Below are 13,221 nucleotides of genomic sequence, written 5' to 3'. Positions count from 1 at the left end.
TGAAAGTTTTATTTCAAGGGATCTAGCCTTCCAAGTGGAGAAGGCACTGGCGACCCACTCCAGTACTCTTGCCTGGAAAATCCCATGGACGGAGGAGCCTGGTGGGCTGCAGTCCATGGGGTCGCTAAGAGTCAGACACGACTGAGCGACTTCACTTTCACTTTTCACTTTCATGCATTGGAGAAGGAAATGGCAACCCACTCCAGTGTTCTTGCCTGGAGAATCCCAGTGATGAGGGAGCCTGGTGGGCTGCCATCTATGGGGTTGCACAGAGTCGGACACAACTGACGTGACTTAGCAGCAGCAGCAGCAGCCTTCCAAGACGGAGAAGGCAATGGCACCCCACTCCAGTACTCTTGCCTGGAAAATCCCATGGATGGAGGAGCCTGGTTGGCTGCAGTCCATGGGGTCGCTAAAAGTCGGACAAGACTAAGCAACTTCACTTTCACTTTTCACTTTCATGTATTGGAGAAGGAAATGGCAACCCACTCCAGTATTCTTGCCAGAGTCAGACACGACTGAAGTGACTTAGCAGCAGCAGCAGCAGCAGCAGCAGCAGGCTTCCAAGAAACCAGGTTGAAAAAAAAAATTTTTTGGAGCAAAAAAAAGAATATTGATAAAATTATTAGATAAGATGCAAGAAAAAATATGTTTGATTAAAAATTATTTGGCTTATCACAAGACTAATGGGCAACTGAGATGGTTAAATTCTACCCTTCTAAAACGGACTGTCAATCAGATCAATCTGAGCAAACAACAAAGTTCATTCCCATTTAGTGTATCCAGGTGGTTTGACTTGGTTATCTATCTGTGCAGTAGTATAAGATGTCATATTTTCTCAGGCTTTAGATCATTTGTCTTTTTTTTTCAGTTTTATTGAGATACAATTGAAATATAGCTCTGTGTAAGGTTAAGATGTACAGCATAATGACTTGACTTACATATACTGTGAAATGATTACCAAAGTAAGTTTAGTTCACATCCATCATCTCATAGAGATACCAAAAAAGAGAAATTAAAAAAAACATTGTTTTTCCCCTTGCAGTGAGAACTCTTAGCATCTACTCTCTTAACAACTTCCAAATATCCCAGACAGCAGTGTTAGCTACACTCATCATGCTGTACATTATCTTTATTTTACATTATCTTTATTATCTCAGTACTTTATCTTATGATTGGAAGTTTGTACCTTTTGACCTGAATTTCCAGTCTTGCTTATCAAGAAGGTTGGTTGTTTCTCTTTAAATTCTTTGTCATTCTGCTCATCTCTCCACTGTCAACATTCTCCTCCACACCCAAGTCCCAGTCCCCTCCCTTTCCGTGAAACAAATGAACAGTGAGTGCCATTCCAGGAAGTGGGGACCAAGTGGTGAAACTGAAGCTCCCCTGACGACCACACTTTGCTCTAGTGGGCAAACATCCGGTAATTGTCTCAGGTTGGGTGTCTGATGGGTGTGTTATGGGAGGAGCACGGGGAGGGGTGCCCAGTGAGTGTTGGAGTGGCTGAGCCGAAACTTGAAGAAAAGCTGTTAGACAGATGAGGGAGGAGGTGGTACAGACCCAGACCTGTGGACCTCAGTTCCTAGCTGACAGAGATCACAGGGACTTTGAAGTCCCTTCCCTTTCTCTCCTCCTCCTCCCCCTACATGAGTTTGAAGTACACCACCTTCAGCCTCAGAGAAAGCTCTATTTCTTTTCTTGTCCCAGCCTGACACTTTGACGTGTGCGCCATCTGCCTGTCTCCCAAGCCAGAAACCCTGGTGTCTTCAACTATTCACTGTCTTCCCTTGTTTTCTTGTGACTCTGAGGTGGCTACTTGGACGGTGTCAAGAGTCCTCTCCCCACAGCCTGCAGTTATTTCTTTTGAGGCCACTTTCCAAATATCTCTTCTCTCTATATGCTCTGAGGAACACCCCGCTTCAATCCCACTTTTCAAAATCCATCGTATCTAACTTGATCTATCACCATTATTTATTTTTCAATTATTTATTTATTTACATAGTATTTTGGGTGCGGACTTTCTCACAAAGCAAGCTGAGAGCTTCTACTGTTGTGGCATGTGGGCTCAGTAGTTGCGGCCCACTTGGGCTTAGATTCTCCGAGGCATACGGGATTGTCCACGGGCATGTGGGATCGTCCCGGACCAGGGGTCACAACCATGTCTTCTGCATTGGCAGGCAGACTCTCAACCACTGGACCACCACAGAAGTCCTCCTATCACCATTCTTTACCAGCTGATTTCCCTGGACCTACCTCATTGCATCTCCATACTCCCATTAAAATATCCTTTAATGACTCAGTTGTTTAGATGGTAAATAAATTCTTCAAAATCTCCCTGCCCACCCATCTCTTCTCAAATTTTATTTACTCTTCATCTAAACTTTTGAAAAATTTCTCCTTGTTATATAATATTTCATACCTTTGGTCATCTTGTTATACTCTCACTTCTAATTTATTGAAGCAACCGTGGTGAGTACTGGGGATATGTATTAGTTTTAGTGGCTCAGTCATGTCCAGATCTTTATGACCCCATGGCCTGTATAGCCTGCGAGGCTCCTTTGCCCATGGAATTCTCCAGGCAAGAATACTGGAGTGGGTTGCCATTCCCTTCTCCAGGGATCTTCCTGACCCAAGGGTCAAACCCAAGTCTCCCACATTGCAGACAGATTTTTAACCATCTGAGACACCAGGGAAGCCCACAAAATCAGACACAGTCCCCGCCTTCATGAAGTTTACAGTCTACAGGATAAGACAGACATGAATCAAAAAAAGCACATAAATAAACATAAATTTTTAGCTGTAATGGGACCTATAGTAGAGGAAAAAGAAAAGAAGGAGAGAAAGGAGAGGGAAGAGAAGGAAAAAGAAGGAAAAGAGAAAAAATAGACTAGGAAAAATGCAAGGAAATCACAATTCAGCTAAAGAATGAGTTGAAGTTAATTAAGTGAAAGGAGAGAGAAGATCCTTTTAGGCAGAAAGAACAGCACAGCTGTTCTCAGCTCAACTGAGAAAGCTAAGAGCATGTTGTGTAAGCTCTGAAAGGTTAGTGCATCTCAAGCACTGAGAAGAAAGGGGAAACCACTTGCCAATCGTGTCCTCCAGGCAAATACTCTTATTTCAAGACTGACCTCTTCTGGAAAAAAACAGTTCTCATCCCCACCAACCCTTACTATCTAGTCAACAGGAATCCACCACTTCTTCCTTTGACCTCTACTGGACCATGACGTTTCATTGAAATATTTTTATTGTAAGGCTGGTGCTTTCGTGTCTGTTTCTTCCCACAGACCCATGAGCTGTCTGAGGGAGATGCTGATGTTCTAGTCATCTCTGTGTTTCATGGTTCCTGGCAGTGTTTATTACCTTAATGACTGGCTGGCTGGGTGAATGAAGGAACAGAATTAATAGTAAATACACCCGTTCCTTTGAAGATTAGCACTAAACTCTCTAACGTGATCCTCCTAGTCCCGCTGGTGCCAGCCATCCTCAGCTATTGGCATTCTCCAACTCCACCTCCCTCTCAGGGCTCCCATCATCTTTCTCAGTTTCCAAAGCTGCCCAGCCCTCTCCCGCCAGAGGGCTATGCGAGAGATTCCCTGTGTGGGGGCATCGGCCCTCCTACATCTAGGCAAACAAATCTCTTCCTCCATGAGAGCCCTTAATTGCAGGTCGCTCTCCTCTATGCTCCCATGACTCCTCTCAGCAGCTGAAGTGCTCCTGTGATTGATTACAATTGCTCGATTACTAACACTACTAACACAGTCGGCCCTCCCTATCTTCGAGTTGGACATTCATGGATTCAGTCAACTGAGAGGTTGGTTGAATCCACAGATGACAAATCCGAGGAGAGAAGGGCCAACTGTACTCTTTGTGGGATGTCATTTTAAATAGGGATTTTAAGCATCTGTGGATTTTGGTTTCTACTGAACCAATCCCCCATGGATACCAACGGACGATAGTATAACAATATATAACATTTTCTAATTATATTTTTCTTAGATGCAGAATTTATCCCTCTCCTTTCAGAGAATTGTTTGTATTGAATGAATCCTTTGATGAGAAGTTCATGGGTGGGAGATGGAAGCCCTAGGAAGCTGCATGAATAACAATAGATGACTATACAGTAAGGCTTTCCTAGGGAGGCTGAATTCAATGAGGGTTTTGTTTTGACAAATCAGTGTGTGTGTGTGTGTGTGTGTGTGTTTCGAGTGAATGAATGTATGACTGCCTGACAATAAAAGGAGCTGTTACTGTCTGTTAAATAAATGCTACTTATATCTCAGTGGGGGTGGGCATTTGTTTCCCACATTCTTTCTTTACCTCACTGCAACCAGAGTTCCTTTCCCCTGACTGTGGACACAGTGAATGGGGCGTGGGAAGCCGGGGAGGACAGGAGTCAGACCTCATTAAATTGCATCAAGGATCGCCAGTATAAATGGCAGATGCAGACACTACATATTATTCTAACTACTCTTTATCTCTAGTTTGTTTAGTACTGACAAACCTAGACAACATATTAAAAAGCAGAGACATCACTTTGCCAACAAAGGTCCATCTAGTCAAAGCTATGGTTTTTCCAGTGGTCATGTATGGATGTGAGAGTTGGACCATAAAGAAGGCTGAGCGCCTAAGAATTGATGCTTTCAAACTGTGGTGTTGAAGAAGACTCTCGAGAGTCCCTTGGACTGCTAGGAGATCAAACCAGTCAATCCTGAAGGAAATCAGTCCTGAATATTCATTGGAAGGACAGACGCTGAAGCTGAAACTCCAATACTTTGGCCACCTGATGCGAAGAGCTGATTCATTAGAAAAGACCCTGATGCTGAGAAGAATCGAAGGCAGGAGAAGAAGGGGATGACAGCCGATGAGATAGTTGGATGGCATCACTGACTCGATGGACATGAGTTTGAGCAAGCTCCAGGAGTTGGTGATGGACAGGGAAGCTTGGTGTGCTGCAGTCCATGGGGTCGCAAAAAGTCAGACATGACTGAGCAACTGAACAACAATGATTTATCTCACTGAATCTTTACCAAAATTCTGTACTATTATTTCCGTGTTGCACAGGAAGGAAGAAATGGAAGTTTAGAAGGTGACATGCATTGCAGGGTCACACAATTAGCGAGTGGCAGAGCCAGGATTCTAACACAGGAAACTGATTCTAAAACCCATGCCTTAGCCACTGCTCTGCCCTGCAGGGGTCTGTGCACACCTGGTTGGAACTGCCTGTCAGAAGATGCCATTTGTTCAGGATATCCTGTACTTTCTACAAATTCCACAAGAGGGAGACCTTTCCCCATCAATTCTTGGTTGCTGACAAATAACAGATTTAATTTCGAGTTTCACAGTTAGCCCAAGAGTTGACGAGTTATCTGTACAGAATTTGAATAGGTTTCCTAACACAATGGCACATAGGTACCCCAAACGGAATCAGACTTCCCAAATTAACTAGGAAGTTCACAGTCCCATCCCTCTGCCCATCACAGTTCAAAACTGGAGCCCCAACTACCCTAGTGGTCCAGTGAATCTACCTGTCAAGGCAGGGGACATGGGTTTGATCCCTGGTCAGGGAAGATCTCACATGCCAGGGGCCGGTGGGGGTGGGGGTAGGGGGCGGCACAGACTAGCCTATGCACCATAACTACTGAGCAGGTGCCCCAGAGCTCGTGCTCCACAATGAAAAGCCCGTGCACCTCATTTAGAGAGTAGACCCTGCTCATTGCAACTAGAGGAAGCTTGCACGCAGCAACAAAGGCACAGCACTGCCAAAAACAAATAAATAAATAGCATTTTTAAAAAAACAACTTAAAATTCTCAACTCAAATCCTGATCACAGGAACAAGGGGAGGCAGGATGGAAGGGGCAATTTCCTGGCTGTCCAGTGGTTAGGGCTCTGTGCTTTCATTGCAGAGAGTACAGATTAAATCCCTGGTTGGGGAGCTAAGATCCTATAAGCTGTGCAGCATGATCATAAATAAATAAAGGGAGATAGGATAGCTGTTACCAAAGGAGACATAGGGGGATGTGTTTGGCACCAGCTGTTTCATTTGGGAACCTCTTGATACTCCCCTGCTCTGCTCTATTTTGATGGTCATGACAAGTGCAGCAGCTCTGACTTAGGAGAGCATGGATACTAAGGCTCAGATTCCTGAAGGGAAAAGTCTGGGTCACACCATCAGGTAAGCCACTGAAATCAACAGAGGTGCTAGCTAGGCGTGAAGGAAATCGAGAAGATATAGAAGAGGAAAATGATGGGTATCAGTTGCTGTTCTGGGATCAGCTGCTGGGATTTTCCCAAATGAAGCAAGCCCCTCACCCTATTTCAGAACAACTCTGAAGGGTCATCTCAGCTTCAAAACTCCCATGAAATCCACTGAAGCCGCTATGGAGATAGCATCACAGTTCAACTTGTCCCTCCGCTCTATGCTGCTACCTTCCCTTTCTTTCCACAGAGCATCTCCTAATAAGCCTCTTGCATTATTTTTGTTTGTTTGTTTCATTTTTGTTTTTGTTTTTACAGTGGGATCTTCTTTCCCCCACTGGGGACTCAACCCAGGCCCACAACAGTGAAAGGGCAGAGTCTTAACCCCTGGATGACCAGAGAATCCCCAAATCTCTTGCATGTTAATCTCTTTCTCTGAATTTGATTTCTGGAGAACAATGTCATCCATATCAGGGGAAGAGAGGTTTTTGACCACCTATCCATAAGAATAAGGATGATAAATATGTAGCAAGTGCTGGTTCTATCAAAAGCAACAATATATGTGAAATCACTGTGAAAAAGGGGACTGGGCAAATGAAAAAGGAGGGAGTGATCAAAAATGATGTTATTAAGGAGATGAGACACAAGTGAAAGATAAGATTGTCAACTGAAAGAAAAACACACAATGTAAATTTGTGAGTTAAGTTTAATTGGGGATCTTTCTGAGGACTAAAGAGCTTCTTGATGAAAGTGAAAGAGTGAAAAAGTTGGCTTAAAACTCAACATTCAGAAAACTAAGATCATGACATCCGGTCCAATTACTTCATGGCAAATAGATGGGGAAACAATGGAAACAGGGAGAAACTTTGTTTTTTTGAGCTCCTAAATCACTGCAGATGGTGACTGCAGCCATGAAATTAAAAGACGCTTGCTCCTTGGAAGAAAGGCTATGACCAACCTGGACGGCATATTAAAAAGCGGAGACATTACTTTGCCAACAAAGGTCCATCTAGTCAAAGCTATAGTTTTTCCAGTAGTCATGTAAGGGATGTGAGAGTTGGACTATAAAGAGAACTAAGCACCAAAGAATTGATGGTTTTGAACTGTGGTATGGGAGAAGACTCTTGAGAGTCCCTTGGACTGCAAGGAGATCCGGCCAGTCTATCCTAAAGGAAATCACTGAATATTCACTGGAAGGACTAATGCTGAAGCTGAAACTCCAATACTTTGGCCTTCTGATGCAAAGAACTGACTCACAGAAAAAGACCCTGATGCTGGGAAAGATTGAAGGCAGGAGGAGACGGGGGAGACAGAGGATGAGATGGTTAGATGGCATCACTGATTCGATGGACATGAGTTTGAGTAAGCTCCGGGAATTGGTGATGGACAGGGAAGCCTGGTGTGCTGCAGTCCATGGGGTTGCAAAGAGTCGGACACAACTGAGTGACTGAACTGACTAAACTGAGAGCTATAGCCCAGGAGTCAGTGTCTCAAGTAGTTCTGAGGAACTGCTCCAAAGCGGTTAGGGAGGAACAAGAATATATATGAGGTTTTTGCTGGGAAAACAAACATTTGGTTGAACATCAAAAAGTTGCTGCTAATCACAAAGAATAGGTGTTTCAAGTTATTTTAGTTCTTTTCCATGTATGGGAAGATGCAAGAATCTGGACTCATTGAAATTATTCTTTAGATATGCATCTTAACTATGTAGGCAACTGCGGTACATGAACCTTGTAGATCTGGAATGATATATTACATTTTTTGCTTACAAGACCTTAGAGAAAAGGTCTTGGAGAATAGATAGAATGGGGGCCCTAGGGGTCATCAGTGTCCTCTGTAAGTAAGGACAGAGTCTCAGAGCAGAAACAGGTAAGGACAAGTGGGGCTACTTGAACTCCCTTTCTTGATAACCATCTAAAGATATCCACCCTGTTGGGATGAGTCCCTTGATTCTCCCATCCACATCTTCCCATTCTCTTGTTAATTAATATAATGTTTTTATTAGCATCTGTAAGATGGATGAGAAGGGAAGATAACAGATCAAATAAGATTTCTTGGACTGGTGATTGAATACGTAGCAGTAAAGTTACATGGGGCATCAATGCAACAGTGGTGTCCATGCAAAAGGAACCTACTTAACCATAGCATTTACCGTGTCCTGGGTACTGGGCATAGTCAAGGTGAGGCAGAACATGGATGGGCTGCTGGCTGAATAACTTATCTTCTGTGGACAGAAACTCCATGAAAACAAGACGATGGAGGCGTCTGGGCCCAGGTAAGAGATAAAAGACCACATATTCCTCATTCTCGAAGTCAAAGAGACCTCCCGGACTACATATGCACAGAAAGACTCCTTGGAGGTCAAAAAGGGAGGGGACATCACTTCATAGTAAGTAATGTCAATTACCCATAAGTCTCTTTACTAGAATCCATCCTGGCTAAGAGATGAACATGCACATATGGGAGACTCCTGAGGTAAACCAAATACGGCTCAGAACCAGTCAAATCAAAATGATTGGTCAAAGGAAACCCAGAAGAAATGCCCCATAAAAGTAATTCAAACTGCCATGAGGCTGCAACTCAGAGACCCTCTCTTTCTCTCCGAGTCTCTCCGAGTCCTCATGTACTGTACTTTTCCCCCCTAATAAACACTTTACTGGTTTCACTACTTTCCATTTTTTGTGGGAATTCTTTTCTGCAAAGCTGAAGAGCCAGGGCCTTGTCACTGATCACTGGTCTAGTGGTTAGGATTCAGTGCTCTTACCACTGCGACCCGACCTCAGTCTCTGGCTGGGTACCAAAGCTCCACTTTAAGCTACTGCAGGCCGAGGTCACTCAAGATCAAGGGAGTGAATATCCTCATCATAAAATCCATTCCGCATGGCCTGCACATGAAGCAGATCAGCTTCTTTATCTGAAGTGTTCCATTTGCCATTTAATGGGGGTTGATGAAGGCAATGGCACCCTACTCCAGTACTCTTGCCTGGAAAATCCCAGGGATGGAGGAGCCTGGTGGGCTGCAGTCCATGGGGTCACTAAGAGTCGGACACGACTGAGCGACTTCACTTTCACTTTTCACTTTCATGCATTGGAGAAGGAAATGGCAACCCACTCCAGTGTTCTTGCCTGGAGAATCCCAGGGACGGGGGAGCCTGGTGGGCTGCCATCTATGGGGTCGCACAGAGTCGGACACGACTGAAGCGACTTAGCAGCAGCAGCAGCGGATGAATAGTTAACCTTACCAGGGTAAACAGACCTTACAGTGGCTTTTATCCAATCCAGCAGGCTGGCCATTTCCTCAGGAAAAACTTACTGTGTGTCTGGATCATGTATAACCACTGGTGATTGTTGCACAGTAAGCTATAGGCCCTGTATCAACCTAAACATGCTCTTCCATTCTGTAGCATTTAAAAAAAATACCATCCCCCAATTAGTCATTCTCACAATGCATTTCAGTGAAAGCTGTTTAAGAAGTTGATGATACTAATCTATAAAGTAAAACAATTCCTTCACATTATATCCCCTGGTTTTAGTAGTTTCTCGGTTTTGTCTTCTCCCAACACAGACTATCTTCTTGGTGACCAGAGTCTTACTTTCTGTTGTCCCCACATAATATTTTCCCTTTGTTGGTGGCTTTGGGGCTAGTAGCTGAAGCTCAAGCCAATCAAGGTCCAATCCAGCACTCTCTCTTATTTCATTTTAGCTACTACAGATATCAATAACCAAGAGATTGCGTAGTTTGCTTTTTTCTTACTAGTTTCCATTTCCTCGAGATTCTAGTGAACAATGCCCCAGGAGTTGGATCTATAGCTAAATTCCATTGGTAAAATTTACCTTTGGTAATTGATTACAGCACAGCTGCTGTTTCATAGCATGGGTGACTATGTGGCCACCCAGAAATCTAAGGTTCCTCGTCCCCTGCTCTTTCACTCTATCTCTTCCTGGATCACAAGATTCCATGAGCTAGGGCCAAGCCAGCAAATTGTATTTCTGACACCAATTCTGGAAGAGTTTTGTCTGACACCAACCAATTCTCCAACACCAACTAATTTTACAACAATTTGACTAAATTATACTATCTACCTGGAGTTAGGATCAGATCCCACAAATTAAACGGGTCAGTCCCACAAGATTGTCCCCACTCCAGATGTTAGGGGAACGCTGACTGAAACCACCTGCCCTGGCCAGGCAAGGTAGTACCCTCTTGCATGAATTATCTTAACAGGAGGTCCTGGTAAGGAGAGCAGAACTAACAAGCTATCACCAATTAGAAGAATTCAAGAAAGGTCAAAGGCAGAAAAGAGACTCCAGTCCAAATGTCCTACCAATTTCCCAGAATTCTTCTCAATGGAACCCAGCTTGGCTGAGGGATGCGCATGCCACCAGGAAAGACCCTGAGTGAGAATGATTGGCCAGAGACAACCTGGAAAGTAACCCAATTACCATAAAATGAGATGGCAGGCCACGTGGCAGAGCGGTTCTCCTGGGTTCCCTTATCCTGCTGCTCTCCATGTAGGCACCCGTTCCCACCCCTTCTTGCTTTGTCAGTACGTGTGTTTCCTCCAACAAGTCTTTTCAGAATGTTAGACAAGAGCCCACTCTCAGGCCCTGTAAGAAGTTTCCCTTCCTGCAACATAGCCAGTCACAATGTTACCAGAAAACTCAGTTCAGCTCTTTGTGGGTGTCAAGCCAAAAGATGCAAAGGAGACAGAGATTAGGAGAAATAAAAAAAATTATTACTTGTAACAAGTAAGATGAACATCAGGAATCATTCCCAAAGTAGTATCTCCCTAAACAGCAAAATTGGGGAAGTTTTAAGCTAAGGATGCATACATATACAAGAAGGGGCTTGAGCAGGAGAATTCTGCAGAGAATAGAAGCAGAACTTGACAGAGCTCCAACTTTAGTTGACTGAAGTCCCAAGAGTCAGAAAAAGTCAGCAGCAGCATCCTTTAGGTTCCAGTTGATCTAAGAATTGGGTACTCACTCAGAAAGGGTTTAAATTCTGAAAAACAGCTCAAGAAAGTGCTTCAGGCTAACATTTACCATTGAAACAGAACTGGGAGTCTTTATAACTGATTTATTACCCTTACTTTGGTTACCTCTCTTGCTTGAAGTCTTGTTCTTTTTTTTTTCTCTTAAGATCTTTATTGGAGGTTTCCTAGGTGGCTCAGCAGGTAAAGAATCCGCCTGTCAATGCAGGAGATGTGCAGTCAATCCCTGGGTCAAGAAGATCCCCTGGAGAAGGAAATGGCAATCCACTCCCGTATTCTTGCCTGGAGAATCCCCATGGACAGAGGAGCCTGGTGGGCTGCAGTCCATGGGGTCACAAACAGCCAGACACAACTGAGCGCACAGCACAAGACCTGTTCAAGGGCAGACGCTGTGTCAGACTACAGCACAGACTGGCTTAGGCCGAAAATGGCTTCTCTTGTGTCTGAAAGCTGTATTTGATTCTTTCCTTCTGGGGACCCCCTTCCCTACCTGCTTACAAAATGTCTCAGATTGCCACTTATACTTATGACCAACCAGTTGTGAATTCTAGGGTTCTATGACCCTGTACTCAGGTTTGATAATTTGCTAGAACAGTTTCCAGGACTCAGGAAAACAACTTCTTAACGTGTTCTGATTAATAATGAGGGTACAATTGAGGAATGGCCAAATGAAAGAGATGCATAGGGCAAAGCATGTGAGGGGGACTGCCACAGAACTTCCATGCCCTCTGCAGGCATACCACCTTCTCAACACCTCGACTGTTCACCAACCCAGAAGCACTCTGAGAGTTTTTATACAGCTCAATCCCCAGCCCTCTTCCCCAACCTGGAGACTGAGAGTGAGACCAAAACATCTCACTCTGATCACTAGTTCTTCCCAGTGACCAGCCCCATCCTGAGGCTATTTAGGCGCCCCACCTTAATTCACCTATTAACATAAATTTGGGTGTGATTGAAAGGGGCTTGTAAAAATAACAAAAGACGTTCCTATCAGAAAATTCAAGATTTCAGGGGCTCTGTGCCAGAAACTGGAGACAAAACCAAATATATTTCCTATTATACTATAATTACTCTATCTGATATGATGCTCATAGAAATTGGGGGCAAGGGTCATTTGGAAAAAAATTCTCAAGACTTCACGGGTGGTACGGTGGATAGGAATCCACCTGCTAATGCAGGGGACACGTGTTCAATCCCTGGTCCAGAAGGATTCCATATGCAGCAGAGCAACTGGGCTGGAGTGCCACAACTACCGAGCCTACTCTCTAGAGTCCCTGAGCCAAAACTACTGAATCTGTGCTGCAACTATTCTGTCACTTAACTACCCCGTGTCTCAGTTTACCCATCTGTAAAATGGAGATAATAACAGTATTATACTAACTTTTTAGAGTTGTTGTTAGAACTGAGGATTAGTCATTATAAAATGCCTGTTTCAGTGCCTGGGACATCCTACAGCACTCGGCAAATGATAGCTTTAACCGTCAAGGATTCAGGAAGGTGGAAGACCCAAGTTCTAATTCATGTTCCTGGCTGTATGGTCTTTAATCTGTTCTTAGCCACAGGTTGTCGTGTCTTTCTGAGCTACTTCATTTAGTATAATAATCTCTAGATGCATTCATGTTACTGAAAATGAGTCGGACACAACTGAGCGACTGAACTCAACTCAACTAGCCACTTTACCATTTGAGCCTCCGTTTCCTCAAACATATGATGAAGGCATGGGTAAGCCTAGGGTCCCTTCCACTTACAGAAGTCTGAGTACGGCGACTAAAGGCAGGGCGACCACTCACGGGTGCAGGGACCAGTGGCAGAACATAGGAAACTGAGGATTGGCACCTTCTGGGCGGAGAGTAACAGACACAGTGTAAGCATCCCTGCCTCGCTGTGCTCCCCGCCACCACCACCAGCTCTTGCCCACCCCGCTTCGAGTTTTAAGCCCGGTGGGCCTGGCAGTTAGCTATTCCAGGAATTTGAGTGAGAGGAGTTGCCTAAGAGGCCTCGGAGGAGCCTCTCACCAGCCACACTAGATAG

At 44.3% G+C, this 13,221-nt stretch overlaps 1 long non-coding RNA gene across 1 annotated transcript; it reads left to right on the top strand.

The window, feature by feature from the left end:
- The first annotated feature begins 1,407 nt into the window (after positions 1 to 1,407).
- On the top strand, positions 1,408 to 8,842 carry LOC129628607 (uncharacterized). Its single transcript, XR_008702832.1, has 3 exons — positions 1,408 to 1,423; positions 8,431 to 8,471; positions 8,611 to 8,842. It is a non-coding gene; the product is annotated as an uncharacterized LOC129628607 (long non-coding RNA).
- The last annotated feature ends 4,379 nt before the right edge of the window (positions 8,843 to 13,221 follow it).

Source organism: Bubalus kerabau, chromosome 15 (assembly GCF_029407905.1).
Source record: "Bubalus kerabau isolate K-KA32 ecotype Philippines breed swamp buffalo chromosome 15, PCC_UOA_SB_1v2, whole genome shotgun sequence".
Lineage (NCBI taxonomy): Eukaryota > Metazoa > Chordata > Mammalia > Artiodactyla > Bovidae > Bubalus > Bubalus kerabau.
The sequence above is the reverse complement of the archived record's forward strand: the minus strand, read 5'-3'. Positions and strand labels throughout refer to the sequence as shown.